General features: G+C 33.6%; 1 protein-coding gene and 1 long non-coding RNA gene across 5 annotated transcripts in view; one reads left to right on the top strand and one right to left on the bottom strand.

Moving 5' to 3' along the window:
* LOC126866470 (tetraspanin-5) overlaps window positions 1-18726 on the bottom strand; it is a 123948-nt gene that overhangs the window by 75342 nt on the left and 29880 nt on the right. Inside the window, exon 2 of one of the 4 annotated variants that reach the window (XM_050620074.1) lies at window positions 2299-2362. The exons of the other annotated variants lie outside the window; for them this stretch is intronic. The gene's annotated coding sequence lies outside the window, so the exon portion shown is untranslated. The remainder of the gene's footprint in view (window positions 1-2298; window positions 2363-18726) is intronic. 4 annotated transcript variants of the gene reach the window in all.
* Window positions 1-18726, top strand: part of LOC126866487 (uncharacterized) — a 32436-nt gene that overhangs the window by 3505 nt on the left and 10205 nt on the right. The gene's annotated exons all lie outside the window — the stretch shown is intronic.

Here is an 18726-nt window from a genome sequence, read left to right as displayed (position 1 = left end):
TGCTATTTAAGTGGAAATAAAAAATCTTAGGTGAGTTTGCGAAAGAGCAGCTTTAACAGCGATTTTCATAGGATTTCTTCTAATCGTCTCGTTTATATTACAATACAGTGGGGAAAAATGAGAAAGATGACTTGAAAAAAATTAAAGTGTAACTGAAAAAGAATGAAAAAGGGGGAAAAGGTTAAGGATTCATTTACATGTACAAAATGGAATACGTAAACGTTCGGAGGAATAAATAAAAGTAACAAAAGCCAGAGATTTAAGGATTAGAGAATTGTGTGTCCAAATTGATGTAGACAGTCGTTACCATACTGAGGATTCTTTTTATGCATTTCAGGGAAATTTCACGACATAAAAATATTATATCCAGCGAATAAAACAATTGTCTGTTCTAGTTTTGTTCGTTTCCAAACTACAGTCGATTCATCAGCTGATCTTTCCGTTAATTATTTTGAAAATGGTTCGATATTCGAAAGAAGAGAAGATAGAATGCAACGAGTTAGATGAGTTGGGTCATTATCGTATTCACGTGTTCGAATTCATTTGCAACAATTTCCCCAAAATTTATTGGGAAAATGACGAGGACGTTTCTTGAATTTTCCAACTTTAGACGATGCCAAAAAATGATCATCTTTTAACCTTTTCGCGAATACGTAACAATTAATTTCACATAGAAGTTTTCACATTGGGAGGTTACATTTTATTTAAAAAATATCAGTACCCTTAACATCCCATAATGTACGAATGTATGACAAAAATCTTGTTAACCATGATACTCTCGATTACTTTTTTCCTTTGCTATCTCTTCACAATAGTAGAAGCAACAGAATTACTTTAGGTGGTCATATTAAATGGAACTGGAGCGCTTCAAGAGATGGGAAAAGATAAGGCAAGCAGCAATAGAATAGGCAAACGCAAAAGGATGCGATAAAGAATAAGACAGGAGGTAGAGTGAAGGAAATCGTAAGAGACTGGAATGTAAAATGGAAGAATGCTAGAAAAATCGAAGGCAAAGTGAGAAAGCAAAGAGGAAAAGTAGGAAAAAAGAAAAGGAGCAGAAGAAAAGGGGACATAGAACGATATATGGAACTTATTTCCATTTAAAGTAGACTTTACAAAATGTCTTGCAATAAACATAGCTGCACGTTTACTATCACAATGTGAACACAGAATGTATCTTCTTGCACACTACTCGATACTGCAGTTCTATACCAATACCCGCATGTGCAGTTCCTTGTAGACTTCGATATCTACCACTAACAAATAGGAAGAAAAATATCTGCACAGAAATGCTTTGTCCCTGTATGCATACAGTCAGTGAGAAAAATCTACATATAGTCTTTAAATAGAAAATATTATTAGGAAAAGCGTTAGCTTTAGAAATTCTTTTAACACATTCAGACACGAATTGTTAAAGTTTATAATACAATTTATTCACTTTCACGTTTATTAAGAGAAAAGAAGACTAAAGAAACGTTAAATACACCTGTTGTATCTACACTATCGCTGAAAAGTATGCAGGCATGTGGATATTTTTGACAATATGTACACCGTATACTTTACACATATACTTACTTTACTTGTACGCTTGATTACTTCAATTCATCAAGGGCCAACGTTGTCATAATGCAACGTTTAAGTTGCAATCTTTTTCCATCAATTTATATTATCGAATTCTGTTCTCTTACTATCGTGGCTAGAAAAAGGATCCAGGGATCCTTTTTCGTCGGATCCTTTTTCCACTTAGATTCTACGATTTTACAAAATTTAAAGAAATTAAAATATTTTTAACAACACGTCAAATTATTACTCTAGAATATTTATTATAATTTTTAATCGATGAAACGAATCTTTGTATAACTTCTATATTTCCACTTGCGTTTGTCAAAGTATAAATTTGCATAAAAATCCACGTTCTAATAATCACCATGGCTAGATAGAATAATATATCATAATCCGATTAAATTGAACTTTGAAAGACGATATGCAATAATAAAACTGGCATTCGTAATCGCCAATCCATATAGAACTGTTTAATTATTCAACGAACTCTTTATATTCAGATTCTCTGGGTATGAACACCGTGTCGTCTGATCATTACGGGACTCATCAAAATAGTAGGACAACATAATAAATCCATAAATGAAATCGAAGTAAGGTAATCATGCTAAATCCACAAATACGTAAGTGTGCAGATATTTACAGACGTTGTAGATAACATATATTTTATCTCGCGTTACATTAATTTTTTATACTGCACTTTTATATATTTGTGTGTGTGATGAACTATTCACTTACGATTTGCGATGTATCTAGTTACGTTAGATACTTCTATTCCTCCCAATTATTTGTCAGAACTTACCTGAAACAGAAATAAAATATCAAATTGAGTCCCCTTTTTCTATAAATGCATCCATCTATAATATTTATAATCTATCCATCTATGATAATAAAATTATGAGAAGAAATACACATGAAAGAATTGGAAAAGTTTATTATTTATCATTAAGCGGAATTACATATCATATCACATACTTTTTTTTTTTTTTTTTTATTTATTTGTTGAAATTACAATCAATTCTCGCGTTGAGAATTTTCAGTAATTTTTCTGGCGTGGCGCAGTGACATGGCTGTTTATTTACAATAAGTTAATACTTATTATAGATAGGTATAATTTATAAGTATTATAAGTAAGTGCATATGCTTAATTTGGATAATTAAATGAATCTAACGTTTAGGTCTGCGAATCTGGTCCGTCGTATCGAGTAGTCCAGTGATTAGGGGGTTTCGGTGTTTGTTGATTCTTTTGCTATATCTGTCGCTGTATTTTGCTATTTCCTCTTTGACGGTGGGTATCTTGAGGTCGCGGTGTATTGTTTCATTAGTTACATACCAAGGTGCGTCAATTAGGGATCTTAGCGTTTTCGATTGAAAGCGTTGGAGTATTTCAATGTTGGAGTTACTTGCTGTTCCCCATAGTTGGATTCCGTAGGTCCAGACAGGTTTTATTACGGTCTTGTAGAGGGTCATTTTATTCTGTAAATTTAGTTTGGAGCGTCGGCCCGTGAGCCAATAGAGTTTTTTTAGTTTGTGCTTTAGTTGCTTCCTTTTATCTGAGATGTGTGTCTTCCACGTTAGTCTCCTGTCCAGGGTCATGCCCAGGTATCGGACTGTGTCCCTGCTAGGAACTGTTGCATTGTTGATGGTGACCTGGGGGCAGGTTTGTTTTCGGAGTGTGAAGGTTACATGTGAGGATTTCTTTTCGTTGACTTTGAAGCCCCATTTGTGAAACCACTTTTCCATGGAGTCGAGACTTCGCTGGAGAGTGGATGAGGCTATTACCGGGTCTGCGTGGGTAGCTAATAGCGCTGTGTCGTCTGCAAATGTCGCTATTGTTATTTCGTTTGATATAGGTAGGTCGGCAGTGTAGATGGAGTACAGTAGGGGTCCGAGGACACTACCTTGGGGTATGCCGGCTTCTATTGGGAATGTTGCGGAAGTGGCGTCTAGGCATTTAACCATGAATTGTCTATTGGTTAGGTAAGATTTTAGGATGGAGTAGTAGGGGTGGGGTAGGATCTTTTTAAGTTTGTATAGTAGCCCTTCATGCCATACTTTGTCGAATGCCTGTTGGATGTCTAGGAAAACCGATGAGCAATATTTTTTCTTTTCGAGTGTTTGGCTGATCGTATGAGTTAAGCGGTGGATTTGCTCTACTGTAGAATGATGTTTTCGGAAGCCGAATTGGTGATCTGGGAGTGTTTTCAAGTTCTCTAGGATTACCTGTCTTCTTTCCTTCGCTTTGTGTATCATAAAATCGATCTATTTTTTCGTCTTATTTCTACAACCGGACACATGAAAAATTGCGCTAAACGTTATAAATCTTCGCTAGAAGGTTGTCAAAAAATAATTATGTTTTCTCTGTAATTTGCTTTGTATCATGTAATATGTATGAAAATATACAGTCAGTGTAAGAAGTATTCGCACGGTACTTAACTTAAAGAAAGATATTGTAGAACATCGTCCATTAATAAAATTTTAACAAATAAAAAATGTGTATGTATCCTTACAGGACTGGAAAATAATTTGCATAAAAAAAGGGGTGGGAAATCTATATTGGAATGTTATGTATATCTTTGTAAGATCATATATATATGTTTGTGAAAATAATAAGAAATATCCAAAAATTGGCAAAATATATGCATAATAAATATTCGAACAGTTTAATAACTTTTTACTCTTTCATCCTTGGAGTTTACAAATCTTACTTTTCGTTTAATTTGAGCTTTTTTACAGCAAGTCGATAAATATTAGATTGTTCGAATTGAATTACGTATGATCCATTTTGTTTTATTGTTTGTTCTATCGGAACAATAAAAATGGACCATATATAATTCATTAAAATAATAAAACGTATATTACTAAGAAGCTAGAAAGACAGAAAAAATAGTGCAAAACGTACTGAGTAAATTGTTTGAGTGTAACGTGATTACGTTCCTTTCAAATAAAAGAAACATTCTGAATGTGTATATGTATCACAATTTAAGTAAAACTGCAATTTAGCACTTCTCGTAGTATTATAATCCCACAAAAAATTGTTATACTCTAACTTAAAACATTAACATTGTTATACTCTAACTTTATCCATTAAAGTTGAAGAAAGAATTTTACGTGGATATTTTACCACTTTATATTTCCTATTTCTACATTTTATGCGTATGTATATATGCGTTGCATATAAATAACATGTATGTCACGTTGCACACACACAGTGCACATACAACAACTACAAAAATGTATGTTATATCCATTACAATGAATTTTTCCTTGGATTTGTACAATAATATTTCAGATACAATAGCACGATACCCAAAACTTTATTTTAGGAGTTGATACAAACCACCGTTCGTAAAATCTAGTTTAAACAAGAGAATTTTTTTTTTTATATTTATTTATTAAAATTACAATCAATTCTCGCGTTGAGAATGAACAAGAGAATGAACGAATTATAATACAAGACAAAGTGAAATATTGTAGTATCGTGGATTGCCTAAGAAATATCCAGTGAACTATAAACAATGTTGCGAGAAGGCTTAAGTACCAACAGCCAGGTGGGGTCGGGAGATTTCAATGGCCCAAGCGGCCCATCAATGTATCGTCGGTCTTTCAGTCGAATAGTGACGCGAAAGAAGAAGTATGCGACTATGATCGTGAACGGTTACGGAAAATGTACGTGGTGGGGATATGAAAAAAGACAAAGGGATGCTTAAGGGAAGACGAATTGCGCGGCAGTCGTCAACTGAGAGTCGAGTTGTCAGGAGTTGGTAGGTTGTGAGTCGAGAGTTGAGTGCAGTGAAAGTTGTCGAGTTGTTACGAGTCATAAACTGTTATTTGTGAATAGATCCACCTATCGATAAATTTATCATATAGAATAGAAATCATTGGAAATCCTAATTTCTAATATTTCAGAATAAATAATCCTATAATAATAATAGATTTATTTCGTAAAAACTTCTGGAGATATCATTTAACGTTGCACAGAACAGTGGTGTTATCTTATATAATTTACAAATTCATCTACATAGCATGTAACTGAATTTACTTGTTCTACAGTTTCTATGGGAATTATAATTATCTGTAATTACATAATTTTTCTTGTATCTGTATAAGTCACGGCATTTTTTATAATAATGCTTTACAACCGCACATATGGAGAATTTTATTTGCAAAAAAGTGTGGTATACGATATCTCCGGTGTGCTATACTTTTAAAAAATATTAATATCTGACATCATTTGGACATAACATATATGTGCATTTCATAGTATTGTCACATAGAATTATCAATAAATACACAAGAGTCGATGACGAAGCTACGATATATATCTCTTATTGTCTCATAGCTTCGTCATCAATCCCACCCTTGCGTATCTAATGATAATTCTATGTGATAATTCTATGAAATGAACACAATATATATATAAATATAGGAATGTTATATAATAAGTAAGTTGAAAAGAGTATGATAAATACAATATCGTTGCACTCACACGAAATCGAATATAATACCGCGTTTCGCTTATTCGTTTCTCACTAATTCTACGTCACAACAACACAACGAACTTCACTCGACCACGATAAATTCAACTCTGACAGCATTTTCCACCCTCATTTTTTCCCTTAACAAACCTTGGTAACGCTCACAATCCTTCACAACATTAACATATGTTGACAACATTTATAAACAATTAACCCTCACGCCACGTCTTTCCCTGACGTCACACCATCCCACATAAATATATATATGTATACGTACTTATATTCAGAATCAAAAGAGGTTCATTGCCCGGTGTGACTTGCACAACGTTACACGGTGATTAGTGCGGAGGAGTAACTGGAACATTTTTTTGTTTTGTTTTTAGTAACTTTTGCATCTTATCATGAATTCCTTCGAAGAGAGATTTGCATATTCGTTACATTTTGATGAAGCTAAATCAGATGAAGACCGACTGAAAAAGTGTATCGATCAACTGTTCGAGAAGCCTCTAATAATTGATGATACAAGATCCACAAATAATGCTCTACTGTTTCTTTCTTTGGGTGAGTACAATAAAAAATGAAGATTATATCTCTTATATTCAGATCTTCTCTTAGTTTTGTACATTATACTTACTTTGGTATAAAATGTATTATGCGCATATTGCAATTTTTTCATTGCGAATTATATACAGATCGAATACGATCATAAACTTGGATCAAATTTCAATACCTGATTTGCAACTTTATCTTTAGAAATAGTAATGTTATTTAAAACACTGAAGCTTAACTTCTACGAATGAATTAAATATCTCGGCACGTAATACTCTTCATATTCGGACGAGATATCGTGCAATTGCAATGTCGTTCATGTTGACGTTTTAAACGACATATCTCGGATATCTTTTCGTTAGAAATTAAAATATCCAGCCCAAAGTCTCGGATAGAAGACAGTTAGTAAGACACAGTCCGCTTATGAATATGAAGACAACTAACAATCGCTATTCACACTGATAGATCTAACGCCGCTTCGTCTAACGCTGATCGAGACTTCCAGGAAAAAGCTGCGTTCAGAAGAAACAGCGTTACACGAAGCAATGTTAAACGCATCAACAAATTTATATATACTTTGATGTGAACCTTCCATTTCTAACAGTTTATAATTAAATCTTAAAGTATTCGTTTGCTTCGATCAAATGAAATTTCGTTCATACGTATATGCAATTGCATGATCATTTACTTTGAGATTGGCGTAAGTCCATTTTCCGTCGAGACGTTAACAATATATTAAGCGATGTAGGTCCATTCACGAGCCTGAAAAAAATGTTGGTTCAATCGATTCTAAAAAAAAAAAAAGAAAAAAACTGTGTGGTTAATGTAAGAGCTAATCGCTAAGTATAACAGTATGAATAGCGAAAATCGTAAACTTGAAAACCTCCAAAATCTGTTATTCGGAGTGTTAAATAAATGAATGTGAAATGTCGAATGAAAACTGTAGTTATGAATTTCAATTAGAAATGGAATACTGTGCAACCGATGAGCGACGTTTGATTGTCATATTAAAACACATAGACGTGAGATATCTCGTCCGAGGCGTATCGCGATTAGTCGGAAGGAGCTGAAACGTTATATCGAAATAAAACCTTTTGCAACATCTATTCACGATCGATTACAAGTCAGTTAGTTAACAAAGTGGGAAAATTCATATTTCCGAACACGTTGAAGAGAAAATAATCGTGGAATGCAGGAATAATATTCTTGTTTCATTTTTTCGCAAATAGCAAGTAGAGCCAAATCGCGCGGGGATTATGATGAGGCTGTCAACTTTTATACGAAAGGATTGCAAGAGGTCTTCCCGTACTGCGAATTGTCTGCAATATTATACTCAAATCGTGCTATGGCCTTGGGATGCCTTCAAATGTACGAAGAGAGTTTAATAGATATCGATAGGGCGATCCAAATTTCTCCCGATACCGCATTAACTAAGCATTTCAAAGATACAAAGAAGTGGATCGAAGATAATGGTTCGGTTAGGCCCCAAATTAAGACAATTTCCACAGGGAACATACTATCGCTATTGCACAACGAAAACGAAGATATTCCTGGTATGAGCGATGCTGTTCGTCTGGTTCATAGTACAAAATATGGTGTAAATTTTGAAGCGACGAAACCCATCGGCTCTGGAGACGTCATTCTAACCGAGAAATCACAAGTAACGTCTATCATTCAAACAAACGTTGATGTTGCACGTATGTGTTACTATTGCCTACGAGATTACAGAGCATTACTTCCATGTGAACGGTGCAATAGCGCGCTATATTGTTCGAAAGAATGCCGTGCAAAAGCATACGAAGAATACCATCAATTTCAATGCAACTCTAAAAACTTTCCAGATGATGTTCAATTTGTAATAATCTTGCTTATGAAGATTACAGAAAACGGTGAAAAACTTGCAGAAGCCATTAAATATTGCGAGAAGCTCGATACTATGAGCGCAGGTAATGATAATTTATTAATTCGTAATTCTCTATTCCGCCATCATCGATATAAACATAAATGTGAATTGAAGTTACTAGCTTGTGCAGAGAAAGAACATACTCTTCGACGTTAATTCTTTTTTCTTTCTGTACTACTGTCTTGTATTTAAAGCTTCGTGCCAAATTTTGACAATTTCTCTTTTACTCGCAAGTGTATTTTATATATCCGCGATAGAGGCTCGACTTTATTAATAAATTGCGAATTTTCCAGCATTTACACAGAAATTAAACATACGTAATACAAAAAATGTACAGCATATTCCAAATAGAATTACCGATTGTAATATTTTAAGGGTGAAATAGGCGTCGATTCAGTTTCTGTTTCCTTCGTTGTATTCGTAAGAGTGCGAACTTGCACGAACATCCATAATCCATCAATGAGGAAGAAATTTTGTATCGTCTCGTAACTTCGTCGTTAACAACATCGTTTCAATTCTTAACAGATTCGATGCAAGAATTTTGTACAATACGTGATAATTTGGGAGACAATTTGAAATCCACCCTCAATTTGAGTATATCGATGAAGAAGAATGACAAGAGAAATGCAAAAAATATATTGAAATCAGTCTATATCGCCTTATTCCTACGAAGTCAGACCAATTATATGCGGGGATACGACGATATCTTAAGTATCGCTAAATTATTATTCCGATTATTCTACATCTTCCATGCATACGCCTTTATGGTGAGTATCTAACAATTTTTAACTGCATTTCTTTCAAACCGCTGCGGTCAATATATGATTTTATAAAATACATGCTATAGTATGTAAAAAGTCGTTGATTGAATAAAGTTGTCCTGTAATAGCTACTAATCATATATTTTCCAGAGGCATACATCGTTAGACCGTAGAAGTGGAGTATACGATCTGTATCCCATGCTTAGCTTGGTTCATCATTCTTGTTGTGCGAATACAGTGTATTCGATATATAAAAATGGTGTGATAGTTGTACGCGCAGCTAAAGACATGAAACCAGGTGAACAGGTAATAAATTTCGTCTTTTCGTTGCTATCAACTTGTGAAATAAAGATGTGTCTAATGAAATGTTTTGCAGATAACTTTTAATTTTCTACGTACAAATTTCGTAAATTTAGCAATCGAGTTTGTACCGCGACAAGTCATCCTAAAAGAACATAAACGTATTTTATGCGATTGCTCGACTTGTGAATTGAGTCGTTGTCCTGAGCGTGATAGGATATTAAGAACATCGGATAGGAATTAGAACGTCGCCTACATAGCTGACGACAGCTTGCGGGATTTAACAACGAAGGAAGCCATTATTTACACAGGTTTACCTGCAAATCTAAATTTTGCTTGCTTTGTATTCGATTGAGCTTGAAATATTTTATCTCAATTTAATACGTATACATACAGTCAGTCGCGAAAGTCTGCACAAATAGCTTATCGAATTTTGCGTATCTAACTTACCAAAGAAATTAAACGCGCATTTTGTCACAAAATTATCTATGCATAACAAATTTCCCTGGAAACAGATTATTGATTACGTAGGAAATTGGCAAAAACTATTTACAAGACACTATTCTTAACTTGTAGAGTTACTTGTATCGTTAACTTAATCCTAAAGCAAACTATTACCTATTAAGAAAGATGAAGAATTGTTATAGACAGTGTTCACCCTGTATATATGCCTATTAAATGAATAATATCACTTCATCAAAGTTGTTAATCTTCAGTTTTTACGTAGTTTGTATCTTATTCCTTCTTTTTCTGCTATTGTTTAAATACAAATTAATTTATATTTATTTTCAACTGTTTTTCAGCTACTGGACGTCCTATACCGATTAATTGGACTTTCGTAAACGAGTCTTGTTTCTGATTATGATACGAGGATTCGAGCAGAATGCATAACAACCTTAATCTTTCGTATTTCTAATGTTCTCTTAATGTTATAATATTAATTTTTTACTTCGTATTTTTAGTGGCACACAAAAATTTTCATTTCTACTCTTTTATGCAGTGTTTATCTTTGGTTGTTTATTATCTCTATATTTATCCGTATTATTTGCTTACAGTATTTTGTAATTATATTATACTTTATTATAATTAGATACGTTACAATATTTCTTATCTATACAATTAGTTTTAACAAAACAACATTAATATACGTATATAATGTTAACTACATGTTAACTTGTAACGTTATTTTTAATATAGTCTAATAAAAAATATTAATATTGATAACTTCATATATGCAACTTCGTGTTATATTAATTTTTCTCCCCCTGTACATTCTTACGATATAACAGAGTTAACCACTTAACACACACATTTACAAGTATTCTAATTATTCGTATTTTATGTTTCACAATGGTAAAATGTAAAATGTATACGCCACTTACACAGTAAAATTAGTCAGGAACACATTCGAGCAACCACCGTTACAATAGAAACTAACGGCAATTACTTCCACACGTAAGCAATATACAGGGTGGTTGGTAACTGTTGGTACAAGCGAAAAGGGGGTGATTCTACGCGAAAAAATAAGTCGAAAATATAGAATAAAAATCTTTTTTTAATTTTTTTTTTAATTTTTCCCATCGAGACAACGATCTACAGTGAGATCCGTTATAACGAAACGTGATAAAGTGCACGCGTGCCGAGCGAAAATTCAAAGTCGATTTTCTCGAAAACAAAGCCTCGAACGAAAAATTTTCATTCTATATTTTCGACTTCTATTTTCACGTAGAATTACCCCCTTTCCGCTTGTACCACCAATTACCAACCACCCTGTATACACCAGCGCGACACAAAATGACATTGCAAAAATGGGAACAGTGTTTTCAATCCTTAGGTGACAAATGCATCGCAGCGTAGAAAAATACATTAGAACTAGTAATCTCAACATATTATCCACAGGAAGACCAACATACTGGTCGACAGACCTAAACAAAACTGCTGACATGCTTGATTTTGCAGTTATAAAAGGACTAAACGCGAACAAGTTAAAAATAACACCCAGTCTTGAGCTTAGCTCCGATCATACATCGATAATAATAGAATACACAAGCAAACCAATACTTTATAGCAAATCAGAGTCGCTTTGCAATGAAAGCATCAAATGGCAAACATTTAAAGAATTAATCTAGAACAAATGCAACTGCAATATTCCACTAAAAACACCCCAAGATATAGAACAGGCAGTAACAACATTGATAGAAATTATACAAGAAGCAGTATGGGCAACTACTAATGATGAACCAAACAACAGGCAAACAAAAATAATTCCAACAGGTATCCTTGACAAAATCAGAGAAAAAGGGAAAGCGAAAGCAAAATGGCAAAAACATAGAACACGTGAAAACAAAAGACATCTAAACAAACTCGCAAAAGAAGTAAAAAGTAAGATAAAAGATCATAACAATAACGAATTCTTAAAATTCATATAATCGCTTTCTGCGCACTAGAATGCCAATTACTCTTTATGGAAAGCCACGAACAAAATAAACAAAATCAGAAAAGCAGACAACATATGGCTCAACATATGACACCACTGACTCAAATCATACCTAAGCAACGGAACTTTTGCAGTAAAAATAAAGGATGTATATTCTGAAGTAAAAGACATCAAGGCAGGGGTACCGCAGGGAAAGCGTCTTAGGACCAATATTATACACACTATACACGGCCGACATATCAACAACTATCGACAGCAAAATACTGACATTCGCGGACGACATTGCTGTACTAGTCAGGCACACTAATCCAGAAACAGCAGTCACATTACTACAAGAGCACGCCACAAAAATAGAAAAATGACTACAAGATAAACAAATAAAGGCAAACCCTAGTAAGTGCAACCAGATTACATTTACACTAAGAAAACGGAAACCACCAAATATCCAATTGAATGGCACGCACGTAACACAAACAAGGCAAGTGAAATACATAGGAATCCACTTAAACACACAACTTACATGGAAACAACATACTAAATCAAATGTAGACAAAATACGGATAAAAAGAAGACAGATGCACCGGCTAACTAGTCGAAACTCTAAATACCGCATAGAAAATAAACTAAAAATCTACAAAACGACAGTAAAACCAATCTGGACGTACGGAATACCGCTATGGGAGACAGCATCAATGAACCACATAAATAAACTAGAGTCGCTACAATCGAAGATACTGAGAACAATAGTCAACGTCCCATGGTATGTCAGAAACGAAGATATACGAAAAGACTTAAAAATACCAACGGCCAAAGAAGAAATCGGCAGGTACGCAGAAAAATACAAGGAAAAAGCGGCAACACATCCAAACCAGCTGGCTGCTGAAGCGAGCAAAACTCTGATAGAAAGAAGACTAAAAAGGAAACATCCCACTGATCTGACTAAAGAAATAAAATAGTGAAACTCGAAGATGGTATTCAGCTGGGGGTAGCCATCCACATGTTATTTAGCAATTAAGTTAGAAAAATTTACCAAATGTCCAGCTGGACAAATTGTAAAGTACAAAATTAAATAATAAAAAAAATTATATTATCGAATTCTGTTTTCTTACTATCGTGGCTACAAAAAGGATCCAGGGATCCTTTTTCGTCAGATCCTTTTTCCACTTAGATTCTACGATTTTACAAAATTTAAAGAAATTAAAATATTTTTAATAACACGACAAATTATTACTGTAGAATATTTATTATAATTTTTAATCGACGAAACGAATCTCTGTTTAAGTTCTATATTTCCTTACTTGTGTTTGTCAAAATATAAATTTGCATAAAAATCCAAGTTCTAATAATCACCATAGCTAGATAGAATAATATATCATAATCCGATTAAATTGAATTTTGAAAGTCGATATGCAATAATAAAACTGGCATTCGTAATCGCCAAACCATATAGAACTGTTTAATTACTTGACTAACTCTTTATATTCAGATTCTCTGGATATGAACGCTGTGTCGTCTAATCTTTCCGGAGCGCACCTACTGTGCATCTGATACAGCCGTCTGATCTGTACCAGACTCTTCTACTGTGCATCTGATGCTGCGTTTGACAGTGTTCATTCATTAGGTTTGTTTTTTTTTATTATTATTATTTGGTAGACTATTTTTACAATCAATTCTCAACATTCGTTAGGTGAATATGATATGAATCAATCGAAATACTCAAATATTAAGTGTACAAACGACTAATCCAAATTTTTCAACGGAACTCACGTTTATATTTTAGAAGGAGATCAATTACTGAATGATTTAATGATTCATTGAGATTATATCTTCTTTACAACTACGCCAAAAGTCAAAATATTCTAAAACAATTTTTAAGTAGTATAATGGCCTCCTTTACACGCTCAGAAAATAAAATTTCACTTTGGTGTTACTGATGACTCGGGTGATAAGTAGACCGTGGATGTTTATGTATTTCTGGGAAATTTAAGATTCTAACAATCTTGTCTAATATTGATAAAAAAATAACATCAAGATTGTAGGACGACATAATAAATCCATAAATGAAACTGAGGTAATGTAATCATGCCAAATCCGCAAATACGAAAGTGTGTATATATTTATAGACGTTGTAGATAACATGTATTTTATATCGCGCTACATTTTTTATACTGCACGCGTGAGTATATTTGTGTGTGTGATGAACTATTCACTTACGATTTGCGATGTATCTAGTTACGTTAGATACTTCTATTCCTCCCAATTATTCGTCAGAACTTACCTGAAACAGAAATAAAATATCAAATTGAGTCCCCCTTTTCTATAAATGCATCCATCTATAATATTTATAATCTATCCATCTACGATAATAAAATTATGAGAAGAAATACACATGAAAGAATTGGAAAAGTTTATTATTTATCATTAAGCGGAATTATATATCATATCACGTACTTAAACTCGAAAATAAAGGTTTCTGCAAATGTCTTCAAACTTCGCGAGATTGTAGAGTGCAAGAACCGAAAAATGGTAGCCAAAAAAAAAAAAAAAAAAATAATAGTAAACAAATTTTTCCCCCTAAGATAACAAAATGGAGAAAATAGAATTCGATCGTGTCACTTGACTAAAAGAAAAAAAAGGTTGCGATTAAAATAGTGCGTTAACGCACAACATTATTCCTTGATGGATTAAAAATTAGATGCATACACATTCGCTGCATTCCCAACATTTTCTCGAAAAAGAAATTATATTTTCAACAGACGTTATTTTTCATTTGTTATTTGACTTTTTAGATAAAATCACGATCGACAGTGATGATGGTTTATTTGTATATTGAAATTTCTAGATTAAAGTAGAACAGCAGAAAACTTCGCCGAGATTGAGGATCGTGGGAAGGATAAAATAATTTCCGGAACATGGGAGCACATGCACGAAGGACTCCAGTGCGATGGGAGGAGCCGGCCAAGCGTTCCTAATCGAAATCCGGGACGAGAAAGGACAATTATTGCTGCAGATTAATAATTTCACTATATAGACGAGCAGCGAGATCGACGAAAATGAGGCATCTGAGAAACTCTCCTGTCTTCTTTCCTTCCCTTTGTGTATCATAAAATCGATCTATTTTTTCGTCTTATTTCTACAACCGGACACATGAAAAATTGCGCTAAACGTTATAAATCTTCGCTAGAAGGTTGTCAAAAAATAATTGTGTTTTCTCTGTAATTTGCTTTGTATCATGTAATATGTATGAAAATATACAGTCAGTGTAAGAAGTATTCGCACGGTACTTAACTTAAAGAAAAATATTGTAGAACATCGTCCATTAATAAAATTTTAACAAATAAAAAATGTGTATGTATCCTTACAGGACTGGAAAATAATTTGCATAAAAAAAGGGATGGGAAATCTATATTGGAATGTTATATATATCTTTGTATGATCATATATATATGTTTGTGAAAATAATAAGAAATATCCAAAAATTGGCAAAATATATGCATAATAAATATTCGAACAGTTTAATAAACTAAAGAAGCTAAAAAGTCTTATATAATATATATTTTTACACTTAGTGGGGTTTCCTTTTAATGTTATTATTATTGTTATTGTAGTATCTTATACTACAATCAGTTTATTTACAACAAATGGATTAGACAGATGTTGATTAAACACGAAACGATGGTTATTTAACGTGAACTAATTACAATAACGTATTATAATTAAGACAATTAGATAATTAATTTGCAACTCTCGTCACCACGGATACAATTCTCTCTCGACAACGCAATTCGCACTCTCTGGCTTCTCAATTCATACTGCTGTTGATTCGTTAATGTCCCTTAGCAACCCCTTTTCTTTTATCTTAGCCTTATATCTTTTGTCTTAGCCCCACCACGCACATGCTCCGCAACCGCTTGTTTATAATTCAATCAACTAAAAAAAAAATTCTGAATTTATTACAAATTATTCTAAATTTTCTCGATTTTAGATCACTGTGGGTTCATAAGGTTTTGCATAAAACAGCCCCAGTGTCCCGCAAATTATTCTTATAAACGTGAACTTTTTATACTGTTTCGTTAGATTGTCTTAATTTTAATATACCAGAAATATGAAAGAAATTCAATCGAATATTTTAAAATGATAATTACCTTTGCCGTTGGCATTGTGGAAAAAGCCGTTTTCGTCACTGATAATGGTTGATTAATATTGTTCATTGGTTTCAAAAGATTTTATCAACGCGTTAAAAAAAGAACCGTGTTATCAGTTTTTTTTCTCTGATAGTCATTATTCTGATAAGCATTAACAATTTATAGTAAAAATAATTATTATAGATATTATCTTATTTTATACTCCTTCTGCTATATCAAAACAGCTACAATGCTATCTGTTTTAAAAAGATCTAAAAACAGAATTAAAGACTAATAGTCTTTAATTCTTTCTCATCGTTCATTTAATAACAAAAAATATTGGCAATACAATGAAAAATGCGATAATATAATTTCAATTGGATTTTATTACATTTCATTGTATAGTTCCCGGAACGATCTTTCACCGATTATATCTGTGGCTGAATGCAGAAAACATCAATGTCAGTATTTCTGAAGTTGAGATATTAACACTTGAAATAGTTTCTGATACAAAAGTTTCCGCTGTTTCAAGTATCTTTTCTAACGCAAAAATAGAAAACCAAAGTCTATGCTATTTGAGTCTCGTATGTTAATTTAGGTATTTTCTGCAGAAAGTTTATTTCATGAAAAATTTTGACATTGTCATATACAAATGTCATTCAAGTCGTTCCTAGATAGAATTCTTAATTGTCATTCTTTATATATGTCGGGTTTACATTAGAATTAGGGTTAGGGGCGTGAAACAAATCTTCGTTTGGGTTACACGTTGTCGTTATGCAATAGAGAAGACATTGACTAGTGCAAATACGATTATTATAGAACCGGACAAGTAACCGTGGTAGTTAGGTACTCGAGAAACTAATGACAATGATCCTAGGTTCAATAACGAATCCGCGGTCGACGGGATGATAGATGAACGTACTCACAAAATCTAAGTCGGACGCGTAATGTTCACTGGTCGTAAAGGGTTACTCCTTTCATCAATGAGATCGCGAGCGAGAATGCCTTTCCCGTCCCGATGATGCCACAGAGGAAAACTATAATGGGGTGTGTCTAAGGATACGAGATCATCGGATTCGTCGAGAAAAGCCTTCGTTCAGAAAGTAAGGGAAATTGGCGTTGCTGCTAATTGGTCAATCTCCATATCGGTGGTTAGAAAAAGATGCTAGCCGCCCTCGAGGGAAAGTTGCTAGTGGGAGACGCCGCTCGTTGAAAAATACGTCTCCCCTATCTTCCCGTAGTTGGGACAAAGACTGTTTGTCTGTTTGAAGGACTTTAGTTAACTAAACCTTAAGATTTATAACGGGCCCTCGGGCTAGCCGAACATGTAATGCGGAGACGCATCGACATCTGGCAATCATCTTACTCGAAGAATAGGGTCTGCGTGTGGCGAGCCACGGGACAGAAACCGTTGGAATATTTACTGTCGCGTGTCGCCACGAATATTTCTTTTAAGGAGAGCTATAGAATTACTCCATACCTTTGTTAGGCAAAGCGTTCATCCCGTGACCGCGGCTACGTTCGACGACTGACTGTCGCCTCGAGCCCAAGCTCATTATCACAACTCTCGAACAATTACAATCGGATTGAATAACTACAATTGTTCAATTACAGCAATAGTAGACTCTAGGTTACAATGTTGCGGGATTATCCAAAATTCCAAAGGCTCCGGTGTTCTTTCATCTCCGACATATAGAACATGCATCTATTTAGATAGAACTCAATACCGGGTTTAATTCGTTTTTCCAAAAGTATGACATTGGCGCTTCTTGCGACAAGCCACAGATTCATTTTTTGGAAAAAACAGCCCCAGAAAAGACATGTGCAGTATTCTTTCCTATTTGCTTACAGAAATTTAATAATTTTGACGTTCTTCGTATAATTTTAACCGAGCAAGAAAGTTCCAAATTCTTGCGTTACTCCGCCGCAGTTACTCTTTCATCCCCGGAGTTTAAAATTCTTACTTTTCGTTTAACTTGAGCTTTTTTAAAGCAAATCGATAAATGTTAGATTGTCCGAAAAGTTTCTTTCATTGTATAAACAAATAATAGAGACAGAATACTTGTTGTTTTATATTATTTTATTGAATTACGTATGATCCATTTGGTTTTATTGTTTGTTCTATCGGAACAATAAAAATGGACCATATATAATTCATTAAAATAATAAAACGTATATTACTAAGAAGCAAGAAAGACAGAAAAAATAGTGCAAAACGTACTGAGTAAATTGTTTGAGTGTAACGTGATTACGTTCCTTTCAAATAAAAGAAATATTCTGTATGTGTATATGTATTACAATTTAAGTAAAACTGCAATTTAGCACTTCTCGTAGTATTATAATCCCACAAATAATTGTTATACTCTAACTTTATCCATTAAAGTTGAAGAAAGAATTTTACGTGGATATTTTACCACTTTATATTTCCTATTTCTACATTTTATGCGTATGTATACATGCGTTGCATATAAATAACATGTATGTCACGTTGCACACACACAGTGCACATACAACTACAAAAATGTATGTTATATCCATTACGATGAATTTTTCCTTGGATTTGTACAATAATATTTCAGATACAATAGAACGATACCCAAAACTTTATTTTAGG

The sequence above is a fragment of the Bombus huntii genome, chromosome 6 (genome assembly GCF_024542735.1).
Source record: "Bombus huntii isolate Logan2020A chromosome 6, iyBomHunt1.1, whole genome shotgun sequence".
In the NCBI taxonomy this organism is placed as follows: Eukaryota; Metazoa; Arthropoda; class Insecta; order Hymenoptera; family Apidae; genus Bombus; species Bombus huntii.
This window is presented reverse-complemented; position numbering and strand designations above follow the sequence as displayed.